The sequence below is a fragment of the Saccopteryx bilineata genome, chromosome 8 (assembly GCF_036850765.1).
Source record: "Saccopteryx bilineata isolate mSacBil1 chromosome 8, mSacBil1_pri_phased_curated, whole genome shotgun sequence".
NCBI classification, from domain to species: domain Eukaryota; kingdom Metazoa; phylum Chordata; class Mammalia; order Chiroptera; family Emballonuridae; genus Saccopteryx; species Saccopteryx bilineata.
Genome location: NC_089497.1, coordinates 38488923 through 38515459, shown reverse-complemented (window position 1 = coordinate 38515459; position 26537 = coordinate 38488923). Strand labels below are relative to the sequence as shown.

The 26537-nt window shown below is 37.9% G+C and overlaps 1 pseudogene; it reads left to right on the top strand.

The window, feature by feature from the left end:
* The window catches only part of LOC136311674 (intraflagellar transport protein 22 homolog), a 37181-nt pseudogene extending 12245 nt beyond the window's left edge, over positions 1 to 24936 (top strand).
* Positions 24937 to 26537: the final 1601 nt, after the last annotated feature.

The window sequence follows — 26537 nt, the reverse complement described above, 5'->3', positions numbered from 1 at the left end:
TCCTGTCCTACCTGATGGAGATTTGCCATTCTGAGAAGTAAGCCAGGAAGTAGAGGGTGCATCAGCAACTCAGTTTTCTGGCATTGAGGCCAGAGCTCTCCCTCCACATTCTCCTGAGAATAAGACTGGTGCTTCTGCCTGACCAGTGGATAGAGCGTCAGACTGAGATGCAAAGGACCCAGGTTCGAGACCCTGAGGTCACCAGCTTGAGCATGGGCTCATCTGGTTTGAGCAAAGTTCACCCGCTTGGACCCAAGGTTGCTGGCTTGAGCAAGGGGTTACTCAGTCTGCTATAGCCCCACGGTCAAGGCACATATGAGAAAGCAGTCAATGAACAACTAAAGTGTCAGAATGAAAAACTGAGATTGATGCTTCTCATCTTTCCCTATCTATCCCTCTCTCTGACTCTCTCCCTGTCTCTGTAATAAATATATAAATAAATAAATAAATAAATAACAATTTAAAAAATAAAAATAAAGAGTGGTGCTTCTGCCTCATGGGAAATTCAGTAGAAACAGTCTGGACTATGGGCACAACAAATTTCTGGGTCTCAGAGGCCACAACCACTAGATTCCTAGTGGCCAATACCTACTGAGGTTCATGAAAAAAGTCAGGACACACTGACACTTAGGACCATGAGATGACCACCCACCACCTTTTTTAATCCCTGAATTGCCCCAAGTTCTAGACTCTACCAGAATATTTTTTCAGTGGCCAAGCTAAATAAGTAGCCAGAAGACAGAGGCATCAAGAGGTAAATCTCAGGAAACCTTAGGCTTTTTGCTGACTTTCCCCCAGGCCTAGTGTTGGTAAAAGCCAGCTTAGGTATGAAGCTTGGTATTTCCATGTGCATCTGGGCCCCCCTTGTTTCAACTGAGTCTGTATTGCTATTGAGCCATTCATGTGTGGGATTGATCCTCAGGCTGTCTGATTGTGAGGTTCAACCACAACCACAATATGTGAACTTTTGTGCTAGAGCTCACCGTATGAATTGGAATTTGCCTCAACAGTGTCTGGTGATTGTTGAGATCTCCCTTTGGCCATGAGCCTTGTGAAGCCATTGGATCGTGTTCTAAAGTTGTCTGAAACCAGCCTCTGAGTGTGTTGGTTCTGGGTCTTTTGGGAGAAACTCTGGTACAAGCCAAAACTGCCTATGATTAACATTGCCTACGATTAACACCATGTGCTCTTTTTTGGAGCTACCAGTAATCCCAAGTTTTTGGCTGCCTCTGCTGAGTCTGGGAGCACACAGGCAGCACCAATCAACATACCATGGCTGATTTTCATGAGCACCTGGCCTGGGAGTAAGTCATCAAAATTCCCAAGGCACCCTGAAATCCACCTTTACCTGCCTCCACCTGCCAACTGCCTGTTAGGCTCAGTCACTGAAAGAGCCTCTGGTAGTCCTCAAGTTGTATGAAGTAGGTTCCCTGTGAATCACCAGGTAGGGGCAAGTGGTATTCAACAAACTGATACAGGTTCAAACTCAGTACTTGTACTGGGTGTGAGGTCAGCAATATTTTCCAAGTATACCAGGTCTAACTGCCATTTTCTAGGTGCTCATACAACTTTGTTTTGGGGAAGGGGTCTCAGGTAGTCATCAGGGTGTGGACAGTAGAGTTTATCAGGCCCAATCAGACCAATATTTGGCCATGTGAATGGAGGGCTCTTCATTTGTTGGCATGCAAAGAAAGATGGTTCTTATTCTCAAGCCACACAACTCAGTCTGTCTCAGATTCGGCCAAGAGAAAACCTGGCTCAGCAGGGTGGGGGCACTGGGAGTTGAGAGAATGAGAGTAGTAGATCTCGCATGAAAGAAAGGTGCTAGTCAGGCATCAGGGAGAGTAGGTATTATGGTCCCTGCCCCAGAGCCACACAACTATGTTGTCCCAGATTTTGCCCCAACCCAAGCATTCAGAGCCACTACGTGTGGGATGTGTGGGGCTTCAGGAACCAGGAGTGTGGTTTAACTAATCTCTCATGTAGAAAAGTGCCAGCCTAGTAAAATTCACAGGAAAGTGTAAGGAAAGCTATACAACATTTGGAGTGGAAAGCTATCTACTCCAAAACTATGCAACTCAGTCACTGACACCCCAAGTCTGCCTACATGCTACCCCAAGTCCAAAGCAGCTGACTCCTCGGCAGGGTGGGAAAAATGGGAGTCTATGAAGTTATTGTTTTACCCCAGGCTGATGTCACATGAAAAATAATGTTTCACTCAAGAAATATGGCATCTGTGATGCAGGAGAGTGAATCAACACAGCAAGTTCCTTTAGTTTTCTTCCAGAGCCACAAAACCTAGATTCTCCTTATGCAACTCTAGTCTGCTCTGCCTTTACTCTGCTGGAGCCCAGGATGATTGACTGCAAATAAAATTTTGAGCATTGGCCCTTTAATAGGGTACCTGTCTCTCCCTGCTGAATAGAAACCTTGCTTTTTTTCACAACCAGATGTTATGTGGACACCTCTTCCTGGCTCTGGTGTTCTGGGCTGGGGATATTGGCTTGGGGTTGAGGCCTCATGCTTTTTAGAGGGAACCACCCCATAACTGAGATATCCCTATCCCTCTAAAAACCTCAGCCACCATCCATGAGAGCAGGGCCAGCCCTTTTCATGTCTCCTCCCTTTCTTACAGACTCAATATGGCTTCTCCTGTAAACCCTTGGTTATTAGTTTCTTTCACTAGTTTTCATTAATTATTTAAGATGATTGTGTTATGCTTTTGTTGTAATTCCAGTTTGGTCCTGGGAAAAGATGAGTGTAGCTTCCACCTATTTCACTGCCATCTTGGATTTTCTGCCTGTTTCTTCAATCTTTACTTATTTTATTGCAAAAATGTCAGTATTTTAACACAGATTCAAAATAAAATGCTATTTATATTACTGAGTGTTCCTTTTTAAAACAAAATAATAAGTCATTACTAAAATATTCAGTTGGAACTGATCTAAGTATATTTCAAAGAAAGGTAACGATTTTCAACATAGTTTTGGGGTTGTATCTTAAAAGATATGCTAATTGGTAATTCAAAATAATATCTATTCAATGTAGGAGGAAAATATTTCTTCTTTTAAGCACACTTATGTTTATAAATTATAAATTAAATGTTCAAAATTGTGCATAACATTGTGATGTATGTATCCAAACTCATCATAAAAACTACCTTTTAAAATTAGTTTATAAATTTAAACAGATCAAATTTCAAAGGATATAACGTCAACCTATAAATATTAAGCTACATGTCAATATGTGTTTAAAGGATGCAGAGAAATCAATTTACCTAGGACTTCAAAATACTCATGTTATATTTAAGAATGTCTAGATTAGAGAATTATAGTGTTATATATATCTTTATAAAAATAAAATGTAGATTCTAAATTAAAGATTGAAAGACATGCATAGATTCTCTGATAGTATTGAAAATATAATATATAAAAGCCCAACAGGTACATGAAAAGGTGCTCGACATCACTAGTAATTTGGGAAATGCAAATGAAACCACAGTGAGATATCTATCACCTCATACCTGTTTCAATGACTGTCATCAAAAAGACAAGAGATAAATGCTGGTGTGGCTGTGAAGCAAATAAATCCTTGTGCACTGTTGGTGGGATTGTAAATGGGTATAGTTACATAAAAAACACTATGGAGAATCTGAAAAAAATTAAATAGAACTGCCATACAATCCAGCACTTCTACTTCTGGGTATATATCCAAAGGAAATGAAAACACTAACTCAAAAAAATATCTGTACCCCCATGTTTGTTCAGTGGAACATTATTTATAATAGCGAAGATATTAAAACAACCTGACTATCAACAGCTGAATGGGTAAAGTTGTGATATATATACCATAGTGTGTGTGTGTGTGTGTGTGTGTAAAATATTCATTCATAAAAAATAAATGAAGAAATCTCACCTTTTGCAGCAACATGGGTGGAACCTGAAGGCATTTTGCTAAATGAAATGAATCGGACAGAGAATAAGAAATACCATATAATTTCACATGTGGAATTGTAAAAAAAATATATTTTTAAACCAATAGAAAAGGAAATCAGACTTGTTAATCAAGGTAGAGAATGGAAAGAGGGAAACTGGAGGAAGATGGTCAGAAGATATTATTTTCAAGTTATAAGATAAATAAGTACTAGGAATGTAATGTATAATATGATGCTTATAGTGACACTGTTGTATGATATATAAGAAAGTTAAATCCTAATAGTTTTCATCACAAGGAAAATTTTTTCTTTTTTCTTTTTCTTTTTTTCATAATATATCCATGAAAAGATGGGTGCTAGCTAAACCTCTTCTGGTAATCATTTCGCAATACATGTAAACAAACCATCATACTGTATGCCTTAAACTTATACCATCTGTCAACTATTTTCCAATAAAACTGAAAAAAAGAATACTTAAATTATATATTACCATATAATTTTTCTTGGAATGTAAGAATTATTCTCATCATTCACCAATAGGTTAAAATCGAAAATACTGAAAAGAAGTGATTGATAAAACTCAGTGTACAGTCTAATATAAGTGAAATATACAGTCAAATATAAGTGAAATATAAGTCTAATATACAGTCAAAATAAGTGAAATCATATGGCATTTGTTTTTTCTGTCTTATTTCACTTAGCATAATACCCTCTAGGCCCATCCATGTTGTTACAATGACAAGATTTTACTGTTTTTTATGGCTGAGTAGACCATTCTTAATGAAAGATCAGATCCTTTCTTACTTCAGTTGAAAAAAAAGAGAAGTTCTTGCATAGTTAAACTGGAAATTCTAGCCTCTGCATTTATATACACACATACACACACACACGCAAACAAAATGAGGTGCAAAAATTAGAAATCAATAGATCAAATTCTCATTACTTGCAGGAAATTTCAGAAAATCAAATACTGTACTTTAAAAATCCTGGAATAACTACTAAAAGACTATACAACCACAGGCCTTGCTAACTTAAATACTAACACATAATTTGTTTATGTGTAATACATGCCTAACACATAATTTTTCTCACTTTTCAAAAGTTATTGGCTGCTATGTGTCAGATACTGTGCTAGATCCTGGACCCGGAGATTCAAGTCAAGAGACACAGCATCTATGTAATTGTGTCTTCTCTGAGAGACAGACATTAACCAAAGTTTATACTAACATAAATCACAGAGTGTGAGTTAATGCCCTTAATAAAATGTACAGTGGCCTCTATAGGGGAACATAACTTAATCTGAGGGCTTGAATCAGTATATAAAAGATTGAAAGAATGATGAGAAGTTAAGTTCATGACACACAGAAAGAAGAGAAAATGTTTTCAGAATAAAAACAGCGCATGCAATAGCACTTGGAGAAGAGCCCAGTAGAGAAAACAAAATATGACCAGTACTGCTGAGACAATTCACGATGGCATTTATGGACATCTTGTATCAGCTCTTATCCTATCTCATGCTACCTGAACTATCTTTCCAAATACTTTTTCCCCCAGGATGTTTATATAGCAATAATCTTGGAAGACAGAGATAGTGTCTCTTGCTGGAGCATAACAGCATCTTTTTTTCCTGACCAGGATAATAAATATGATACCTTCCTCCAAGTTAAAGGTTAGATTGGTTGGGGGGCAGCTTATTTAGAAGACTGAGGGTTTCCAAAGCTCAGGGTTCTTTTTTTATTTTTTTTAAATTACAGTTTACATTCAATATTATTTTGTATTAGTTCAGTTGTCTAAGCACTGTGCAGCATAGTGGTTAGACATTCATATACTTTACAAAGTGTTCCCCCTGATATTTCCAGTACCCAAATAACACCATACATAGTTACTATACTATTATGAACTATATTTTCTGTTTTATATCCCCGTGAATATTTTCTAACAACCAATTTTTATTTCTAAATCCCTTCACTCTTTTCATCCAGTGCCCCAACTCTACCCAGTCTCCCAACCCCAAGTTCAGGGTTCTTAAACTGTGACACAGACTCATTGTGTCCATAGCATCTACCTAGGCCTATGTGTACATCACCCTCATGGGATTTGGGGAATCAGGAAGAGCCAAAATAAACACGAATCTGTCCACTGTATGGTGCACAATAATACCTTTTATCCTGTGACTCAGAAATCTTACGTCTTCTGCCATCATCTATGTAATTCTGGCAGGCATTCAAGTAGCATAAAACCTAAGCCCTTTCACAGTTGACAACAAATGTGAGTGAAGCAAAGACAACTTAGGAGAGAATGGCAAAATATGGATCTTAAAATGAGAATAAGATATTGTTAAACATCGTGTAATAAAGCAAATATTTAAAAAGCATCAAGCACAGACAACTAGCCAATCTAAACTCAAGAGAATTGGACAAACCATTAACAAGCAAATAGAGTTTTCATGCTGCTTACCAGCTGAATATCAATCTTAGCCATGGATACTTTATTTTTATATTGAGAAAAATACAAAATTATTATTGAATATTTAACCAGATAATGACATTGCCAGATTGGATTTTAAAAAGATTACTCTGATGACAACTAAATGCAATTTGTAATTGTAATTGGATTCTGAATCAGAGGAAAAAATTATTGCACTATAAAGATATTAGTGAAAAGACTGGAAAATTTGATCAAAGTGTAGATTTGATAATAGTATTATATTATTGTTAATTTCTGATATCTATTATACTGTGGTTATGTAAAATAACTTCTCACGTTTAAGAAATACACACTGGCCTGACCAGGCGGTAGTGCAGAGAATAGAGCATTGGACTGGGATGCAGAGGACCCAGGTTCGAGACCCCGAGGTCACCAGCTTGAGCGTGGGCTCATCTGGTTTGAACAAAGCTCACCAGCTTGGACCCAAGGTCCTGGCTCAAGCAAAGGGTTACTCATTCTGCTGAAGGCCCATGGTCAAGGCACATATGAGAAATCAATCAATGAACAACTAAGATGTCGCAACAAAAAACAAATGATTGATGCTTCTCATCTCTCTCAGTTCCTGCCTGTCCCTATCTATCCCTCTCTCTGACTCTCTCTCTCTGTCTTTGAAAAAAAAAAAACACACACACACACTGAGGTGTTTAGAAGTGATGATATATCATATTTGCAATTTATTCTCAAATAGTCTCCCCTAAAATTTATAAACATAAAAATAGAGACAGAGAAAGAAGAAAGTAGGAAGGAAGGAAGGAAGGAAGGAAGGAAGGAAGGAAGGAAGGAAGGAAGGAAGGAAGGAAGGAAGGAAGGAAGGAAGGAAGGAAGGAGGGAAGGAGGGAGGGAGGGAGGGAGGGAGGGAGGGAAGGAAGGAAGGAAGGAAGGAAGGAAGGAAGGAAGGAAGGAAGGAAGGAAGGAAGGAAGGAAGGAGTAAAATCTTCAAATTTGGTAAATCTAGGTAAAGGTTATATAAAACTTTATTTTGAAACTTTTTTTAAATCTAAAATAATTTCAATATAAGTAACTTTTAAAGCACAAGAAAATTATTTTGTTTAAAATATGAGAAGTCTTTTAGAGGAAATGAGTAGAAAAACAAAGCATATGTCTAAATAATAAATTAATTTAATTTTTACATTAAAATCAAGCAAATTTTTACCTGATTTAGTTGACTCCTACCTTCCCATCACAGGATGTGATCTAGTCATTTGTTTTTTTTTTTGTTTTTTTTTTAATAAATCTTTATTAATGGTAATGGGATGACATTAATAAATCAGGGTACATATATTCAAAGAAAACATGTCTAGGTTATTTTGTCATCAAATTATGTTGCAAACCCCTCGCCCAAAGTCAGATTGTCCTCCGTCACCCTCTATCTAGTTCTCTGTGCCCCTCCCCCTCCCCCTAACTCTCTCCCTCCCTCCCTCCCATGTCCTCCCTCCCCCCCACCCTTGGTAACCACCACACTCTTGTCCATGTCTCTTAGTCTCATTTTTATGTTCCACCAATGTATGGAATCATGTAGTTCTTGTTTTTTTCTGATTGACTTATTTCACTCCTTATAATGTTATCAAGATCCCACCATTTTGCTGTAAATGATCTGATGTCATCATTTCTTATGGCTGAGTAGTATTCCATAGTGTATATGTGCCACATCTTCTTTATCCAGTCTTCTATTGAAGGGCTTTTTGGTTGTTTCCATGTCTTGGCCACTGTGAACAGTGCTGCAATGAACATGGGGCTACATGTGTCTTCACGTATCAATGTTTCTGAGGTTTTGGGGTATATACCCAGTAGAGGGATTGCTGGGTCATAAGGTAGTTCTATTTGCAGTTTTTTGAGGAACCACCATACTTTCCTCCATAATGGTTGTACTACTTTACAGTCCCACCAACAGTGAATGAGGGTTCCTTTTTCTCCACAGCCTCTCCAACATTTGCTATTTCCCGTCTTGTTGATAATAGCTAATCTAACAGGAGTGAGGTGGTATCTCATTGTAGTTTTGATTTGCATTTCTCTAATAACTAATGAAGCTGAGCATCTTTTCATATATCTGTTGGCCATTTGTATCTCTTCCTGGGAGAAGTGTCTGTTCATGTCCTCTTCCCATTTTTTTATTGGATTGTTTGTTTGTTTGTTGTTGAGTTTTATGAGTTCTTTGTAAATTTTGGATATTAGGCCCTTATCTGAGCTGTCGTTTGAAAATATCAGTTCCCATATAGTTGGCTGTCTGTTTATTTTGATATCAGTTTCTCTTGCTGAGCAAAAACTTTTAATTCTGATGTAGTCCCATTCATTTATCTTTGCCTTCACTTCTCTTGCCATTGGAGTCAAGTTCATAAAATGTTCTTTAAAACCCAGGTCCATGATTTTAGTACCTATATCTTCTTCTATGTACTTTATTGTTTCAGGTCTTATATTTAGGTCTTTGATCCATTTTGAATTAATTTTAGTACACGGGGACAGGCTGTAGTCGAGTTTCATTCTTTTGCATGTGGCTTTCCAGTTTTCCCAACACCATTTGTTGAAGAGGCTTTCTTTTCTCCATTGTGTGTTGTTGGCCCCTTTATCAAAGAATATTTAACCATATAGATGTGGTTTTATTTCTGGGCTTTCTATTCTGTTCCATTGGTCTGAGTGTCTATTTTTCTGCCAATACCATGCTGTTTTGATTATCGTGGCCCTATAATATAGTTTAAAGTCAGGTATTGTAATGCCCCCAGCTTCATTCTTTTTCCTTAGGATTGTTTTGGCTATTCGGGGTTTTTTATAGTTCCATATAAATCTGATGATTTTTTGTTCCATTTCTTTAAAAAATCTCATAGGGATTTGGATGGGAATTGCATTAAATTTGTATATTGCTTTGGGTAATATGGCCATTTTGATTATATTTATTCTTCCTATCCAAGAACAAGGAATATTTTTCCATCTCATAGTATCTTTTTCGATTTCCCTTAACAATGCTTTGTAATTTTCATTATATAGGTCCTTTATGTTCTTTGTTATGTTTATTCCTAGGTATTTTATTTTTTTTGTTGCAATCGTGAAGGGGATTATTTTTTTGAGTTCGTTTTCTAATATTTCATTGTTGGCATATAGAAAGGCTATGGACTTTTGTATGTTAATTTTGTATCCTGCAACCTTACTGTATTGGTTTATTGTTTCTAATAATCTTTTTGTGGAGTCCTTCGGGTTTTCGATGTATAGGATCATATCATCAGCAAAAAGTGATAGCTTTACTTCTTCTTTTCCGATATGGATGCCTTTTATTTCTTTGTCTTGTCTGATTGCTCTGGCCAGAACTTCTAGCACCACGTTGAATAAGAGTGGAGAGAGTGGACAACGCTGTCTTGTTCCTGATTTAAGGTAGAAAGTCCTCAGTTTTATGCCGTTTAATAGGATGTTGGCTGATGGTTTATCATATATGGCCTTTATCATGTTGAGATATTTTCCTTCTATACCCATTTTGTTGAGAGTCTTAAACATAAAATTGTGTTGTATTTTATCGAAAGCCTTTTCTGCATCTATTGATAAGATCATGTGGTTTTTGTTCTTTGTTTTGTTGATATGGTGTATTACATTAACCGTTTTGCGTATGTTGAACCATCCTTGAGATTCTGGGATGAATCCCACTTGATCATGATGTATTATTTTTTTAATATGTTGTTGTATTCGGTTTGCCAGTATTTTGTTTAGTATTTTAGCATCTGTATTCATTAGAGATATTGGTCTGTAGTTTTCTTTCTTTGTGCCATCCTTGCCTGGTTTTGGTATGAGGGTTATGTTGGCCTCATAAAATGTGTTTGGAAGTATTGCTTCTTCTTCAATTTTTTGGAAGACTTTGAGTAGAATAGGAACCAAGTCTTCTTTGAATGTTTGATAGAATTCACTAGTATAACCGTCTGGGCCTGGACTTTTATTTTTGGGGAGATTTTTAATAGTTTTTTCTATTTCCTCCCTGCTGATTGGTCTGTTTAGGCTTTCTGCTTCTTCATGACTCAGTCTAGGAAGGTTGTATTGTTCTAGGAATTTATCCATTTCTTCTAGATTGTTGTATTTGGTGGCATATAATTTTTCATAGTATTCTACAATAATTCTTTGTATATCTATGATGTCTGTGGTGATCTCTCCTCTTTCATTTTGGATTTTATTTATTTGAGTCCTGTGTCTTTTTCCCTTGGTGAGTCTTGCCAAGGGTTTGTCAATTTTGTTGATCTTTTCAAAGAACCAGCTCCTTGTTTTATTGATTTTTTCTATAGTTTTTCTATTCTCTATTTCATTTATTTCTGCTCTGATTTTTATTATCTCCTTTCTTCGGCTGGTTTTGGGTTGTCTTTGTTCTTCTTTTTCTAGTTCCTTAAGGTGTGAAGTTAAGTGGTTTACTTCGGCTCTCTCTTGTTTGTTCATATAGGCCTGAAGTGATATGAACTTTCCTCTTATCACTGCTTTTGCTGCATCCCAGAGATTCTGATATGTCGTATTTTCATTTTCATTTGTCTGTATATATCTTTTGATTTCTGCGCTTATTTCTTCTTTGACCCATTCATTTTTTAGAAGTATGTTGTTTAGTTTCCACATTTTTGTGGGTTTTTCCCCCTCTTTTTTGCAGTTGAATTCTAGTTTCAAGGCTTTATGATCAGAAAATATGCTTGGTACAATTTCCATTTTTCTAAATTTGCTGATATTGTCTTTGTGGCCCAACATATGGTCAATTCTTGAGAATGTTCCATGTACACTAGAGAAAAATGTATACTCTGTCGCTTTGGGATGAAGTGTCCTGTAGATGTCTATCATATCCAGGTGTTCTAGTATTTCGTTTAAGGCCACTATATCTTTATTGATTCTCTGTTTGGATGACCGATCTAGAGCCGTCAGCGGTGTATTGAGGTCTCCAAGGATGATTGTATTTTTGTTAGTTTTTGTTTTAAGGTCAATAAGTAGCTGTCTTATATATTTTGGTGCTCCTTGGTTTGGTGCATATATATTAAGGATTGTTATGTCTTCTTGATTCAACTTCCCCTTAATCATTATGAAATGACCATTTTTGTCTCTGAGTACTTTTTCTGTCTTGTAGTCAGCATTATTAGATATGAGTATTGCTACGCCTGCTTTTTTTTGGGTGTTGTTTGCTTGGAGTATTGTTTTCCAGCCTTTCACTTTGAATTTGTTTTTATCCTTGTTGCTTAGATGTGTTTCTTGTAGGCAGCATATAGTTGGATTTTCTTTTTTAATCCATTCTGCTACTCTGTGTCTTTTTATTGGTAAGTTTAATCCATTTACATTTAGTGTAATTATTGACACTTGTGGGTTCCCTACTGCCATTTTATAAATTGCTTTCTGTTAGTTTTGTATCTAGTTTGATTCTTCTCTTTTGTTTTTCTATCATTTGTTTTTGTTTGTTTGTGTTCCATACTTCTTTCCTCTGTTGCTACCTTTTTTAAGTCAAGTGTTTTTGTGGTGGTTTTTTTAAGGGTGGTTACCATTAAGTAATGAAAATGGTACCTACCATATTCATTGTAGTACCCTATCTTATAAGTATTTCTGCACTTCATCATCCTTTGCTACTGTTAATCTCCATCCTCTCCCCCCTTTTTTCCTTTGTTGTCACAGTTTAAGTTTGGTTTTATTGTGTTCTTGGTGGAGCTGTTACTTGTGGTGTTGTTTTCTTTTGTTCTTTGAATCTGGTTGGAAAACCCCCCTTAGTATTTCCTGGAGTGGGGGCTTTCTGTTGATAAATTCTCTCATCTTTTCTGTATTTGTGAATGTTTTTATATCTCCTTCATACTTGAAGGATAGCTTTGATGGGTATAGTATTCTTGGCTGAAAGTTTCTCTCTTTCAGGGCTTTAAATATTGGGGTCCACTCTCTTCTAGCTTGTAGAGTTTCTGCTGAGAAATCTGATGATAATCTAATAGGCCTTCCTTTATATGTTGTACTCTTCTTTTCCCTGGCTGCCTTGAGAATTTTTTCTTTGTCATTGGTTTGTGTCATCTTTATTATGATGTGCCTTGGAGTGGGTTTGTTGGGGTTAAGAAAACTTGGTGTTCTGTTTGCTTCTTGAATTTGAGGCTTTAGTTCCTTCCACAGGCTTGGGAAGTTCTCGTCTATTATTTGTTTGAGTATATTCTCCATTCCATTTTCTTTCTCTTCTCCCTCTGATATACCTTTTATTCTTATGTTATACTTTCTGATGGAGTCAGACAATTCCTGTAGGGCTTTCTCGTTTTTTATTATTTTTGAGTCTCTTTCTTCTTCTCTCTGTTGTGCCTCAAGTTGTTTGTCTTCTATTTCACTAATCCTATCTTCAATCTAGGCTGTTCTGTTAGCTAAGCTTGTTACCTCGTTTTTCAGCTCGTGAATTGAGTTTTTCATTTCTGTTTGATTTGTTTTTATAGCTTCAATTTCCTTGGTAATATATTTTTGTGTTCATTAAGTTGTTTTCTGATCTCCCTATATTGCCTTTCTGTGTTTTCTTGTATATCTCTGAGTATTTTTAAGATTTCTATTTTAAATTCTCTGTCATTTAGCTCCAAGGCTTCCAATATGTTAAGTCTTTTCTCCATAGATTTTTCCACATCTATTTGTGTTACCTCTCTTTCTTTTGTATCCATAATATTCGATTTCCTCTTTCTTATCAGCATCTGAGGGTGGTCTTATTGATAGCACTAATTAGAATTAATAAAGAGTAAAAAGTAAAAAAAAAAAAAGGTAAAACACCCCCACAAAAAAAAACAGTAATAATTTATTATTTCCCCCTTTTTTTCTCTCTTCTCTTTCCCTCCTCTCCCCTCCTCAGGGAAATATCGTGCCTATAATGGAGGGCCTGATTTGGGGTGAAGAGTTCAAGGGGCAAAAAAAAAGGGAGTAGGGACCTACTAAATGCAAAAAAAAAAAAAAAAAAAAAAAAGGAAGAAAATCTTAGACAAGCATAAGATGATTTGCTTGTAAGTGATGGTCAACTAAGAGATATAATGAGAAGGATAAGAGGGAACCAGAAAAAAGGACCAAAAAAGAATAATAAAGAAGAAAAAATAAAAATAATAAGTAAAAATCTGTTGTATTAAGTGGAGCGAAGACTAAATACAATGGAGACCTTGGGTTGGGAGGGCCCAAAATGCCACAAAAATAAACAAACAAGAAAAAAAAATAAAAACAAAAGCAAAAAAGAGAAATAAAGCCAAAAAAAAGCCTTGAGTCCCAAATTAACTAATTTGTTCGTGATTGAGGATTATATGGGAGGAAAGTAAAATGAGAAAAGAAAAAACGAATAGAAAGGAAAAAAATAAGAAAAAGAGAAAAACGAAGGAAGAAATAAAATAGGAAGAGAAAAAAACAAAATAAAGCAAGACAAAAAAAAAAAAAAAAAAAAAGAGGAGAGAGTGAGAGTTAAGTGTTTTGGAGTATAACCCTAAAGGAGGGTGAGGATGAAGAAGAAAAATAAAATGCAACACTCATAGATAGTGTAGTTCAAGAAAGGGGAAGCATAAGATGGGCAGAGAATAGAAGGACCGAGGTGAAGGAAATAAAGGTAATAAGATAGAAGAAACAAACAACAACAACAACAACAACAAAATTAGTGGATCAAGTTGTAAAGTCTGTGTGTTTTTCTTGATTTTGAGAGGTTAACTTCTTCCTTTTTCTTTTCTCTCCCCCTTCCTGGTTGGTGACTCTGTACCCCAGGCTCTGCCCCTGTGTCACTCTTAGGTAGGGATTTGCAGTTGATGGGATTCTATGGCAATGTCATATAATTGGCTTTAGTCTTGCTGGAAGTAAAGGCTTGTTGGCGTTTGCAGGGTCCAACGATGAGAGAGTTTGCTTTCCTGGATTCTCTCTCCTAGTCCCCCCTTTCTGAATTAGCAGCCTGGTGATCCAGCTACAAGGCCGCAACTGCTTCTGCCTGGGGAGTAAGAGGCTCAAAGAGCTGGGAAATCCCCACTCTATCCCCACTCAGTGCAAGGCTTTGGGAAAGGCTCTGAGAGTCAGGGCCTCCAGTGTAATCAGGCGGGGGTGGGAGTCAATTGTTGTCAAGGTGACTGTTCAGCGCCTATCATTTAGTTGGACCTCTCAACCCAGGCTTTCCACACTTTGTAGCCTGTTTTTGCAGGGAAGAAGAGGCACTAGTCTCTGCTTACGACTAGTGTAGTATAGACCTTATTATCTGCCAAGTCCTTCTTGTTAGCATTTATCCCTGAATATGGAGGCTCTATCAATCAGAAGTTGCCCCCGCCCCTTTAGCGAGAGGCACTAAAAAATATCACGCCTCTTGTCTTGGATCGCTGAACTGAGAGAGATCTTATCAATTAGAACCGAGGGTGCGCAGATTTCATGGGTTAAGCTAATTTTAGTGATTGGGTCGCAGCTGTGCTTCCGAAGGTATTTTAGGCTGCCTGCGCGCGCCCTTCCCCCAACGCTTGATTGTTAGCTTGAATGGCTGGGTAAGGTGCCCCGCCCACGGAGAGAATCTCCCAAGCCTCTCCCGCTCGCCCCACCGCTGGCGGCTGGACCGCACCAGGCGCAGGATAATGGAGCCCCCTGGGTGTGCGGGCCAGCAGGGCGCCCTGGGCGCGTGGAATGCCCAAGGCACGCGCGCGAATGGGGCGCTCCGGGCACCGGTGGCCGGCGACCCCCACTCGCTGTGTGCGGGCCGCTGGGAACGTCAGCAGTGCTCAACCGGGCTGGGCGCGCGCGCGGCTGCTAGAGGGGGCTCGCAGCGGCAGCTCGCAGCGGCTCGCGGTTCCCAAGTATATGGGCTGACTCACCACAAGATTCCTCCACACCCTCGTCTCTCAGATTCAAGTGATAACAGTCCTTTCGCTTTCAGTTTGTGTGGAACTCCGGAATGCTCCGAGGATAAATTTTTCTGTTTCTAGTTGATAAATTTGTTGTGATTTAGGGGAGAGCTGTCGGACGCGCTGCTCACGGCGCCATTTCCGTGACGTCACTCCTAGTCATCTGTTTTTAATTGATCTTTTATTATTCTTATATTCTTTATAATTTTAGCAGTTTTATTTAACCTTATATCTAAAAAAGATAAAGGTTTTTCTTGCACCTTTTCTCAACTTTCACCAGAGTATTTTCCAAAAATCTGTTTCTGAAAATTTATACCACTTTGTTATTTAAATTTTCCTAGCCATCACCCTAAAAAACTATGTTCTTTTATTTCACATTTATTAGCTAACCTAATTTCCACACTTTGTGACACTCTCATCTACTCCTCCATTATTTTGTGCTACTCTAAAATTAACTAATATTCTATCTTGTTAGCCTGCCCAACATAGTTCCATCTGCAGACTTAATGAGCTATCTCAACATTCCATTACTGAGGAAGCTAACTAATTATTAAATTATAAGGTAGAATATAAAGAATCTCTCTCTCTCTCTCTCTCTCTCTCACACACACACACACACACACACACACAAATATAGGCTGACTCATTCTAAATTTTAAAAAGATTATATGAGAGGAAGAAACTCAATAACAATCCATCTGCTTCCTGGATGCCTTTATGTTATGATGTTTCTGGTTATTCCACTCACCAAACAACACCACCAAATATGTCTGTATATACTTAAGATCTCTTGGAGCTATGGGAGAGGTTTATACTTGATCAACCAAAACACTGCCGTCTATTTATAGCTAGAGTATTCACATTAAAAACTGGACAAGCTGTCTAGCATCAGAGGCAGAGAGAGCTCAGCTGATCTTTTTGTATCTCAGTGGAAGTTGCAGAGATGCTGGTGAGGCCAGTAATCAGCATTTCCTTTCTTCCTTTCTTTTTCTCTTTCCTTTCTTTTCTTTCTTTCTTTCTTTCTTTCTTTCTTTCTTTTACTTCTCTTTCTTCCTTCCTTTCCTTTCTTTCCTTCCTTTTCTTTCCTTCCTTCTCTCCTTCCTTCTCTCCTTCCTTCTCTTCTTTCTTTCTTTCTTTCTTTCTTTCTTTTTTTCTTTCTTTCTTTCTGACATAAAACATCACCTTTATTGTGTGAGCTATGATCAGAATGAGGAGGATTTGTTTGTCTTTCCAAACCTTGATTTTCCTCGGTTAGAGCTACAGCTCCTTCCCCTCTAGCACATAGCCCTCTTCTTGGCCACACGGACCTGGACTTGAAGCTGGAACTGCTCCTTGAGAAGATTATTAATTTTGGCATTCTTTTTCCTTTCATCATATTTATTTTTAATTTTGTTTATCATTTTTTCTTTAAATCTCTTTCTCCTTGCCTGACTAAATGGTGGCGCAGTGGATAGAGTGTTGGACTGAGATGCAGAAGATCCAGGTTCGAGACCCTGAGGTCTCCAGCTTGAGCGTGGGCTCATCTGGTTTGAGCAAGGCTCACCAGCTTGAGCCCAAGGTCACTGGCTCGAGCAAGGGCTCACTCAGTCTGCTGTAGCCCCCCGGCCAAGGCACATATGAGAAAGTAATCAATGAACAACTAAGGTGTCTCAAGGAAGAATTGATGCTTCTCATCTCTCTCTCTTCCTGCTGCCTCTCTGTCTCTGTCCCTCTCTCTGACTCTCTCTGTCTCTGTCACAAAAAAAAAAATAAATAAATAAGTAAAATCTCTTCCTCCTTCTAAGGCAGGAGTCAGCCTGGCCTCCTCGTAACCCAGGGGCAATGCCTAGTAGGACTTACAATACTGTCGGTGTAATGTGCTGTCACCAAGCACGATGCAGATCTTTACTAGGGGTTTTGGTGTGGAGCACTTCATACTTGGATACATTATAGATTACCTAAATAACCCTTGTTTATGCACACAACACTCTGAGCCCCAGAAGAAGTTCCCCTCATCCAGCCTCAAGGCTCAGCACTTCTTGTTGCCTCCAGATACACAGACTGTGTGTATGCAGCAGGGACGAATCTTAGTGCTGGCAGCGGGGTATCTCAGCTCACATTTTGTGCTTCTTGTGGTTGGGCTTTCCCTTGCTCCGGTCTTCCCGTGCTTGTGCTAGTTATCCCGAGAGATGCCCCTGGCTTGGCGCTGACTGGAAAGAAAGCCCAATTTCAATATAACCCATGAAGCTTAAGTTGGGGTGAGCTTTCCCTTAGGAAAAAAATGAAGTTGACTCCCAGGTCCAATTTCATTTTTCTCCAGTGAAAAAGTATCACCAAGAACAGGTTTTATTGAAAGGAATCAACAAAAGGAGACTATGAGGTCCAAATGTCTAAAGTTCTTGTTTCCTCTCCAGTCTCTGAGAATCGTTTATATATTCACTGGATACACTCACCTTTCAGGAGCAAGGTAACCTCAGAATTTTAGGAAAACCAAAGCAGAAAGAATTAAGCAAAAGCCAAATGTTTCTTTAGAGAGGAATCAGATAATAGTGGCATCTGCTATTTTAATTACAAAATCAGATCATGTTTTATTGGATGGCATTATGGCAGCGATTTTTAATGTTATCAGTGAAATAAATGTCGGGCTATAGAATTTGCAGCTGATGGACAGAGGCAGAAAATGGCATGCTACCAAGCTCAGCAGAATAAGAGTTATTACCATGAGTATTACATTTGGGCCACTCCATGGACTGCACAGAGGTAGAGGAATAAAGTAGGTGATATTTTACTCTGCCCTTCAGTCCTACCATTTTCTGATTCTGTGGAGCTGTAGCTTCTCACAAATAAATCTGACTTGACACATTTACATTTGATCTCTAGCTACGCTCCATTTCTCGTGTCAACTCCACATGTAAAGGTAATACTCAAGAAAAGTTAATAAGATTATTCATGGATGAAAAGCTGTCACTATCTGACAGTCATTGGGCACTTAGTTAAGAAATAACTTTTTATTTTTTATTTTGAGACAATTTTTAAAAAGAAGTCTTGTCACAACCAAAGGGATAGCATCTGGATACCTGAGATCTAACTTGTCATTTGGATATTTTAACCACAGCCTAACCAGACAGCAGCAAGAAGTTTTGAAGCAGGAAACTGCACAATATATAATCCTGTTGGGTTTTGGGGGGTTTTGGACAGAAGCTTACAAGTATAAAAATTATTCCATAATTTCTTTTACTTTGGGACCTTCTTACTGCCAGTGCTAAAGAAGGAGTACTTTCTCCAAGCTCTGAGTTTTCCCACTCCTGTGGTATCCCGTGGACCCCTTCTAGCCAGAGCTAGGAAAGTCGCGTTCAAGGATTATTTCTCCTGTGTGTTCTAACACGGTATTTATCATAGACCCTCTAGTTTTCTAGTCCTCTCTGATTGGATCCAGTGAAAAACTGAGTTCTAGATTGAATTGCCGGTGGCTGAGGCCTGGTAGGTCCCCACTGGGTTCCGGCAGACAGCTGAGGAACTGCAGAGCCAGAAAGCCTTGAGCCATTCCCATTTAACAGAGTCTCACAATGTTGGATGAGCAGACCAGCAGGAGAAAACTGCTTTTCATAGCAGCAGGTGAACAAATGGCCCCTCACAGTAGTGGGCAGACAATCCACAATCCGCCCTGAGTTCAAGCACCCATAGCCTTACACAGGCTAGGCATAGTTGCCTAGGCACTCATGGTTCTGCCATGTGCTCACACACTAATCATGCCAAGTGCAAATAAGCAAGCCTAATACAGCTGTTTTCCCAACACAGATATTGACAGCCTGAATTTCAAAAAGGCTATCATCCCTATAATTCCAGAGGGGCAGTGACAGGCACAGTGAGCATGGGAAAGTCACACATAACCTATGTTCCTAACCATTCTTGGTGTGTCAGTCTCTGAACACATCTGTGCAAAAAATCCTACACTAAACACACAGGACACAGGGAATTCCCAGTTTGTACCTTTATTAAGTTATTACAAACCAATTTTTAAGTTGCAGAACATCGAGGTCTATTCTCAAAAAAATTACCATTCATCAAAGGAATCCCCTGTTTCTTTCTATGTTTAGATCCTTTTACATGTTGACCTCTGGTATCATCCTTTTTCCTTCAATTGCTGCTTAAATGTTATGCATTATCAGTCTTGCAGATTTAATGCCTCTCAATTGAGCAGCCCCACTCCACAGGCTGCTTTTATTAGTGTCAATTTTGTACTCAAAATCTCTTCTCTAGCCTCTCCCCAGTGCCCACCTGCCTTCCTACCTCGGGCTGATTCCTCATGGACCTGGACAAGGTGTTGCCGCTCTGAGGCAGACATGCATCTGGGAGCCTTGACACTGTAAGCAAGCAGTTTGAGAATGCAGCTATATTCTCAAAGTCAGCAGAGAATTTGTGTTGAGGACTGTGCTAGACACTTTCTAACACTATCTCACTTGGTTTCCCAACAGTGCTTTGAAGTAGATAAAGATCATTAGTCTTGTTTTAAGATGAAGAAACTGAAGCTCAGAGAAATTAAATATCTTGCCCCAGGTTATATGGCCAATTAAGAGAGAAACCAAACTTCAAGATGCCAAACTGCATGTTTTTCTCGCCTAAGTTGTCAGCTAGCTGGTAAGATTGCAGATCTATCTCTTTAATAGTTACACCACATATCAAAAGCTGTTTTCTGGAAGATCGTTGTGATTAAGCAAAAACCTCATTTCCAGACCAGTTCATTCTGCTTTATGTGAGAATCAGTATTCATGAATTTGATTTTTTTTCTCTAGGCCATAAATCCCTTAAGAACAAAGAACTTATTTAAATGATAACAATGTCTGTGGCCTTTGAACAGAGCTTAGCCAAGAACAGCAGGTGATTCAATGAATATCAAGAATGTCATGTTCTCAAACTGACTTCTCTGTCATTAGGTGTGGTAATCATATTTTCATGTTGATTTCCACTATAATTTCAAATAATCCTGTCCTAATTTTTAGTTACTCAATAATTAGCTATATATTCTTAATTATTTAATTTTCTCTGCCCTGTTCTCTTTGATAAATAGTTAATGATGTGTGAAAGCAGATGTACTTTTAGAACTGGCTTTTGGAAGCAACCCCTTAGCAAATCCATTCAGTAAACTAAAGATCACTTTTAGAAAAAAAAATCCTTTGATTTCTTTTAGTATGAGTAGATTTTCTTAAACCAGTTTTTGTAAACCAGGGAGCTCCTGGGTATAGGTAAACTTCAGTTCCCAGAAAGGATCATTTATCTTATGAGCACAGAACTCAGTGTAAATTGTAAGAAAATGCATATCTGAATTTCCAGAAAGTCTAAGAACAAACACTTCACAAAATTCCATTTTGTTTACCAGGCATTTCCACTCCAGTGGCAGGTTGTGATGCTAAAAAAGCAACATCACAAATTTGTATCTACTTGATACAGCTGGTTTAGAACAAAATAAGCTAAATATGGAGGTGAAATGCTATGACACATTCGCAGCAGCAAAGGATATGTCATATGTGCCAGAGAACTTTGAGAGAAATATTATTATAACAAAAGATAATAATCAGAAAACTACTTTGCTTCAGTTAAAGCTGTCAGAGTGGATAAAATGGGAAGCGATTGGAGTATGATCTTTTTCCTTTCCTATATGAAAAATCAAACCTGTTATAGTAAAAAACCTAATTTACAGGAGTGTGTTTTACTCTTATGCAACTTCCAGAAAATTGAAAAGGCATTTGTCAGCCAGATTCCTGCAGTATGCATTATTGAGCTGTCTCCCTTTTGCTGTGCTGTTGCAAAAAGTATTTAAATATTGACATTTGCATTTTGATTATAAGTCTAACAAGCAGTTTCATGCTGATAGCTCAACTGTTATTTTTTCCCCCAACTTTCAATATTATTAAACTTGGTGGCTGTCAAAAGAGAACATCCTGTCAGTAAATTTTTTTTAGATTTACTCTATGTGAAGCCAGGATGGAGTGGGGGGGGGAGATGGAGGGAGAGGTCTTATATTAAAATACTTAGGGAACTTTTCAGCATTAATAACTACTCAATAAATAGTAGCTACGATTACCACGAATTTCCCTACTTTAGGGAAATGATATTCCAGCAGTCCAACAATGGGCCTGGTTAAGTCTGCCATATTGGGCCTGAGCAGCAGATGACACAGTGGATAGAGCATTGGCCTGGGACACTGAGGACCCAGGTTCTAAACCCCAAGGTCGCTGGCTTACGTGTGGGATCATAGACATGACCCCATGGTTGCTGGCTTGAGCCCAAAGGTCACTGGCTTGAAGCTCCAAGTGCCTGGCTTGAGCAAGGGGTCACTGGCTCAGCTGGAGCCCACCCTAGGTCAAGACACATATGAGAAAGCAATCAATGAATAACTAAAGTGCCACAACTATAAGTTCATGCTTCTCATCTCTCTCCATTTTTGTCTTTCTCTTTCTCTCTCTCTCTCTCTCTTCCTCTCTCTTGCAAAAAAAAAAATCTGCCATATTGGTTTTGGTGAGAAAGAGACAGTTCTGCCAGGAGCAGTTTACTCAAGTCCTTTAAAAAGAGCAATCTGATTCAGTCCCTGTCTTTGAATTTAACCTCCAATTCTAAACGAGTGGCAAGAATTAAGAGTAATTCTTCCCAGTATTAAAAATGAGACTTTTTAAAAATGTAGGTAGTTGGTAAATACACCTGCCTTTTATGGTAGTAAAATGCTGAATCTTAAAATGTAGGTCCATCTTACTGTCTGAAAATTGCCTACAATGTTCAGAGGATAACTCTTAATTTTAAACTGAGTCTGCACTCTTATACGCAAAGCCTATTCAAGTGATCAGAGTGCTTTTGTAAAAAAAAAAAAACATATATATATATACAATAAAAAGTTTTATTATTAGTAATAGAGGTAGAAATATATAATACACACAGTCTAGAAACATGAGTTTTAAACAATATTTGCTAAGCATTAAAAATGGAGTCAACTCATAAAAATAACACAGAGTAATTATGTATGCCAAAGGCAGTAAAAATATATTTATATATATATTAATTTTGCCAAGCTTTATATCACAATCACAGGAAAATGAGGGTTCTAATTTCTTTAGAACTCAATTCTCATAACCTGACTCTTCAGAGCTCAGCCTTAGAAACTACCTTAAATTTAAAACTGAAGAAAGTCAAACCCTAAGACTCAAACATGGAAGAGAAGCAAGAGCTAAGGAGCAGGTGAGGGAAGAGAGGGTCAAGAAAGACCAGAGGGTTTAGTTCACAATGATCAAGAGAATCATTGTCAATATTAGACCATCATCTCCCCACTAACAGAAAAGTCTAGCTCAGCTTGTAAGATTCCAATCTACTAAATGCAAAATAGAAATACAGTTTATAGGTAAACATGGTTGTGTGTAATGTTACTTTATATATGGCTTCCATAAAGAATGTATTTTAAGTAACAACATAAATATCCACCTATTTTTAAACTACTGTTTCATTTTATTTAGTATAAATTCCAATATCATTCTTTATATCCTAGAGTTAATTAATTAGTAAACTGCAGTGGGACTATGTGACAACATTTATATTCTCTCAGTAAATACTACATTAGTATTAATCCGTCTTATCAAAAAATTCTTCCCAATTCTAATTCAGGCATATTAGATATGGATGAATTAACATTGGCATGATAAATGCCAAATAAATTAATAACTATTGACCACTACATTAAAAAGACAATAGAAAAATTGAAAACCTTAAAATACAGTTTGGGAAGGAACAGTTCCCACCTTGTTTATTCCACCATAAAGAGATGGGTGGTTGTTTTTCTCATACTTTTGAGATTTAAACAAATTTATATCACTCAAATATTCAATAGCTCACCGTTTAGTTGCTTTTGTTTCTTTTTTCATTTTTGTTCTTTTTTTCAGAGAGAGAGGGAGAGAAAGGAGAGAGATGAGAAGGATCAACTCCTAGTTGAGTCACTTTAGTTGTTCATCGATTGTTTCTCATATGTGCCTTAACAAGGGAGCTCAAGCCAAGCCAGTGACCCCTTGCTCAAGCCAGTGACCTTGGGCTAAAGCCAGCAAACCTGGGCTTCAAGTCAGCCACCTTTGGGCTCAAGCCAGCGAACTTAAGATCATGTTGATGATCTCACACTTAAGCTGGCAACCTCAGGATTTCAAACCTGGGATCTCAGCATCCCAGATCAACACTCTATCCACTGTGCCACTACTGATCAGGTGCTTTTTGTTTCTTTTATACTTGATTATCTTTTATCATTTTTTTGAAATTAAAACTTGAGATATACTGAAGTCTGAATAAAACCCTTCAAAAATATTTTTTAAATACTATGCAGGTATTTCTAGGTTCATAAACAACTTTCCCCAGCAATGATTATCTTCCACTATTAAAAGGTATTGTCATTAATAGAAAAAACAAAAACTGCATAGAGAATCTGTCTTGATAGTAAAACAGTCCTTGGGGTGAGTAGAAGATATAAAATGAACATTTGAATATCAAGTAAGGTTTCATAACAGTATATCTATATATAAACTTTAAGCCTTGGAAAGTAATAAATATTGCACTGAAGATTTTCACCATGAGCTTCAAAGACAATTTTACTTTTGGCTAGAATCAGTCTTCACACATACAAAGTCCCATTTAACATCCTAAAAAAGGCTGATCCAAGGAATGATATATTTATTTTTGCATATTCAACTAAAAGCTCACACATTTTTAAATATACTACTTTATTGAAAAAATTCTTACCAACTGCAATAACATGAATGTGTTTAAGCCCCCACATTGAGTATGACTATATGCTAGGAATTAGCTTAAATCTCAAGATCCATGAAAGAGAGTTCTAAGCTCCAATCTCTCATTTTTTATTGTATTTGCTACAAAGTTGCTACCATCCTTTTCAAATTATAATAATTGCTATAAGATATATACTTAATGATTGGTCTGGAAAATTAAGGAACAATAAACCACCTACAGACATTTCAGGGTTGACCTGCTTCACAGAGAATTTTTTTCAATTCTTTAAATAATGGTCTGCACCAAAGAAGACAGTTGTTATACAAATATTTGCACCCAAGACTATAGTGGGCTCCAGCGGGCCTGCTGTTGGGGATGGAAGGCTAAAGGCCCGGACCCTCTTTGTAAGGCCCTGCAAGAATGGGATAGCCATTCTGGCCAACTTCTTGACAGAATCTTCTGACGTCACCAAATACAACCCAAACCTAAGAGGAGGATCCTGGAATTTGAGAACCCACGTTATCAGCAACAACAAAGGTACGGGTTACAAATTTGAGCTACTGGATTATGGAAGTGATCTAAAGTTCTAGTCCTGCTAGCTAGCCCTGACGAAGGACTCTCACAAAGTGGTGATCACCTTCAATGACATTGCAAGCCACCGGAAGGAAATGGAGATGTGGCTGGCATTCCTGCTTTGTTCAGCAGCAACTCTTACAGGACACCCAGTGTCTGTTAAGTGCACACCACAACCTGTCTCTGAAAGTGATTAAGGAAAACTGTCTTTGTCGCCAGTCCTGAACAAGCTGAAGCTGATGCATTTAAATCTTGAGTATAACTCAGAAGAGTATAACTAGATGGAATTCACAAAGGATTTAAAAAAACATAAGAAACTCTGCATCCGAGAGCAGAGACTAGGAGGATGTCAATTATTACCTAACTAGTCTTCATTTGGACACTTCTACATTCCAAGTGAGGTCAACTTCTTTCCCAAGGCAGATATGAAATCTAACCCAGCTACTGATATTTTCTTCTCCCTGTGAGTATAGAAGAATTTTTCCTTATTTGCTTAAAGGTAGCAATCACCCAAGGACTTGAATCATTCCTTCTATTCTCTGTCTTATCCTAACTCTGTATTTCCCCCAGAGCAATGCTTTGTGAAAAGACAGAAAGCAAAAAGCCCATATCTCATCCCTAACCTAATCCCCTAATGTAGTTTTAAGCTTGTTTTATAGACACAGAGGAATATGAGAGACCCACCAGTTAAGCCACCGTGTAAGATAACTGTCATCGCACAAAATAATTTTTGTGACCTACTGCCTCTGGAAAACCAAAGAAACAAACTACCCTCCAATGCCCAGCTGTCTTGTTAGAAAAACATCGCCCCTCAAGAGCCAATAAAAGCCAGTTCCCCACCTCACCCAGGGCCGATACTATTCTCCTGGTGCCTGGCCCTTTCTTCTCTTGGAAAGAAATAACCTCTTCTACTTCAGTTTTTCCACTATCTGTGACTTCTTTCACAGCCCATGTCTCCAGCTGATCTAACACTTTGATATTCATTAATTCAGTGTTCATGGTGACTTTATCCCTTTGAGTAGTGAGTTTTTTGTTAACCCTTTGAGTGAGGACGTACATGAATGTTTATTCTACTCAAAGGATTAAAGAATATAATAACCATGAATAATAAGAATCTACTATATCTCTATTTCTTTCAATTTAAAGGTTTTCAGGTTAGTTTAGTCTCAAATACACACACACACACACACACACACACACGCACACCCAAACTGGAGCCACTGTCAGGGATTTATAAAATTTAACTAGCCCTATGCAGGGTAATACACACAAATTTAGTATCTGTTAAAACTATTAACAAAATATTAGCTTATCTTAATTACATACTTATATATTTCATTGTAAACTCAAAAGCTCATTTTTCTTCTCAGACACTATGCTTATGAAGCTAGTGATAGAACTTTGAAAGAGCTATACACTTATGGAATATGAAAGCAAGTTTTATCAAAAGCTTGTCCTTGGCACAGACTCAGTAGGACCTTCAATTTGTAAACTTTATCTAGTTGTTTAAATTACCAAAAATGTGATATAGTTAATGTTGTATGCTGGCAACAATTCTAAAAGTTATTTTGAAAACATAAATGCATTACGTTACTGCTCAGAGTCACCTATAATTCCTATGGAGTCGTTCGATTCCTGTCACTTTCAGTTTTACATGAATAAACTAAGTGTCCATGTGGTCATAGATGAGAACAAGTTCACATGCTGGAGCAACTCATGGCAACCACAGAGAAGCCTGAAATGTATTTCCCTTTTAGGGCAAACAGAAAATGGTTCTCTGAGGGTCTTGAGTGATCTTAGCACACTCCCCAGAAAACACACCTACACACACAACCCTTTCTAAATGGCTTGTACAGCAGAACACCCCCTTCCTCCCCAGTGAGCCCTTACTCAGAGCCAAGAAGCTGCAGAGAGTGATGGTCCCCCTTCCACTTGGGATTTTCTACAGTTAGGGCCTGTTTGAAGCTGCACCATCATTTAGTTTAAGCCCATAGGTCATACTGCATGAGTTTAAGGCACCACTCGGCTAC